Source organism: Rattus norvegicus, chromosome 3 (genome assembly GCF_021556685.1).
Source record: "Rattus norvegicus strain SHRSP/BbbUtx chromosome 3, alternate assembly SHRSP_T2T, whole genome shotgun sequence".
Taxonomy (NCBI): Eukaryota; Metazoa; Chordata; class Mammalia; order Rodentia; family Muridae; genus Rattus; species Rattus norvegicus.
The window spans coordinates 166,550,057-166,553,054 of NC_141536.1; positions in this window are offsets into that span (position 1 = coordinate 166,550,057).

Sequence of the window (2,998 nt, forward strand, 5' to 3'; positions counted from 1 at the left end):
CCTTATAAATTTTTATAAATTCATTTATAAAATCAGGTTGATATATTAGAGGATTATTGGGAGGATTAGAGATTCCGTGAAAGGGCTCAGAATGCTAAATGAAACCCCCCTTTCAACCTTGAGTGTCTTCCGTCTCCACAAATCTTCAACTCCACTTTGGTTTAATAATTAACGTAGAAACTGAACTTGGAGAAACCCTGTCTTGCTCAGAGCTGCGTGTGAGAGCTCTGTGAGGAACGTAACTTATTTTTATTCTAATCATCGTTCCTCTGGGGATGTTTGTACCCGGTAGGATGGTTACGGTGCCAGCAGACTGCCACTTTGAAGAACCCATCTGCAGATGCCCCACCTGAGCACCACTGTGTTTGGATACGTGTGAGGCAGGCATGCACAGCTGAGAAGGACCTGGATGGCCCAGAGGCACTGCCTGGCCCCGCCCAGCAAGAATCACGAAACCTAAATACCAGATGCCACCCTATATGGGGGTTCTTGCTAAAGTCACCCAAGAAAGGACAAGAATCCGATGTCCTGATATTTCTGCCATTCCCAGGAGGCTTCCGGTCTTCCCGTTCACCTGTGACTTGATCCTCCAGCTCCCATCCGATGACCATGGTTTTTGGATCCCTACACATCCCTTTAGGCTGGTCTTGTGGGTGTGACTGTGCTCTTGGGTGTGGAACAGCCCCTTCGCTGGGCTCTCACGTGTACTGCTACAGCTTGGTTCACAGACCACAGGAAACGTGGTCGCTCCTGACATCAGCAGTGACCTGTTGGGTTTACCAGTCTTCTGGCTAGAAATTCCAGCTGACTCTTCAATTCCCTTGGGGGTCAGATGGCCTGGGAGTCGGGGGCCTTGATTCCTCCCCAGAAAAGATTGTCCCAGGGACTGCGACTCAGCTTGGGGACAGGGTTCTAAGGATGAAGGCTCTGAGAGGCAGAAGCTGGTGTCTTCAGGCTGGGTGGAGACCAGGTGCCTCAGAGTAGTCCTGCTGGTGCTCTTGTCTGTCAGGGGCTCATGGGGTGCCATCTCTTTGGAGTATGAGTGAGTTCAAAGCCATGTCTGGCTTATCACACTGAGGACTTGGGGAAGAGAGCTTACAGCTCATTATCACCACCAGCAGGATAATTAGCATCTTCAGAGTCCAGGCTCTGCCCAGCTGCCTGACTCCCACCCCTCCCCCACAGCTCCATCCCCATCATGGACTCTCAGAGTCCTCAGGCACCCTCCGTCTCCTGCCCACTCTCCTCCTTGTCCTCAGGAGCTCAGCCTTGCTCTCTGTCCTCATCACCAATCTCCTTCCTTCCTCATCCCTTACCCCTGTCTCCCTAGGCCCTGGTTTCTATTCATTCTAATGCTAACAGTCCTGAAGTTCAGGGTCTCAGTCACCATTTGGCTTTCTCAGGATTTTTGGTTTTCTGAGTAGATCATGTCTCTCCTTGAGAACGTGTGCCATCTCTTCGAGCTGCGTGTTTTGTCAGGCATAAAAGTAGCTTAGTAGCACCACGTCTGGCTTGCCCCACTGCCCTTGTCCCATGCTTTGTGCTGGTAAACTGAGTGTGCGGGCTCCGCCTCGAAGCCCTAAAGTTTCCTCATATCCCTGATGCCTCATGGCAGTCCTGATGCCTCCTCTCCACCCGGTGCCCTCCTCTGCAACTTTGGCGTGCTCTCTGCAACACAGACCCTCTCCCCATCTATACCTTTCCATACCCCTTCCTCTCTCACAGTGTTTCTCCCATGGTGACTGGCCCATCTCCTCTTTCTGGCCATCGTTTAAACACTGGCTCACGAGCGATCTCATTGTTAGGCAGCTAACACAAAGCCATCCCTCTGCCAGCCATCACCCCGTCATACACAGCCTCTAGTCTCGATGCTCATCAATACTAGGTGGACTCAGTGCGTGGTGTGCATGGTGTTGGTCTCCTGCATGAACAAGGCCTTTGTTCTGTTCACTCACTGCTGTATCTGCAGTGACTGAATAGAGGCCTGGCACATAGTAGGTACTCACTGCATGCTACAGACACATAGTTGGTGTTGACCAGACTGGACTGAAAACATAATGGGGACACATTGCCCTGGTGGTCTTGGACTGAGAGGTCTGCAGCATTCAAACACATCCTGTACCAACCAAGAAGGGCTGATCCTCCCAATGTCAACCCTTTCATAGCCTCAAATCAGTCAAGAGGCCATGGGAATCAGCTCAAGGAGTGTTGAGAAGCCAGAGGGTGATTGTCTCTGCCCTTCAGTGGATGTGGGCAGATTCCAGCTTTTGGTGGCGGCTATCTGTATCCCGGCCACGGGATCCTCCATTGTATCTTGACAACAGATCGAGGAGAAAGACAGCAGTGGCTTGCTGTCTCCATGAAGGAATAAACTATTCCGGTAAGCCTCTTGTAGTTCATGCTGCTTTCTGACATTATTTCAGGACTGCTGGGGCTCTGTGATTCCTCCGTCCCTGCTCCTCCTCAGCGCTCTGCAGGGATGTCTGTAAGCCCCGAGCTTTGCAGAACATTGCACACATGACAGGCTCCCAACATGATCCAGAGGACCGAAAAGACTTGGTGACAGCCAGAGACAAGGCATGGCGGGGGCGTCTCCCTGGAGTACCACACACAGGGAGGGCTGGGGTGGCAGCAGCAGCAGCTCTGTGAACTTAGCAGTGAGGAGACATGATGTTCTGTGCTGGCTCTCCTGATCCGGAGGGCGACAGGGCAGTTGAGCCATCTTGCTCTCACGGGTGGATAAGTAAAGACCACACTTCCCTCACCTCCAATAGTGGAAGCTGCAGGAGTTTGGAGCACTGGAGTGCAGGACTGCACAGACACATGTCTCCAGGCTTCCTGGGAGGAGAATGTCTGTCACCCCTTGGAGATGTTTGGCTCACTAAGACTTCTTTGGCATGACCCTGCCTGTGCAGAGCAGTCTCCCGCAGGGCGTGCTAGACACCGTCATCCCGGGCTGTGTGATTTGGCTCCACAACCCTAGTGCAGATTTTTCAGA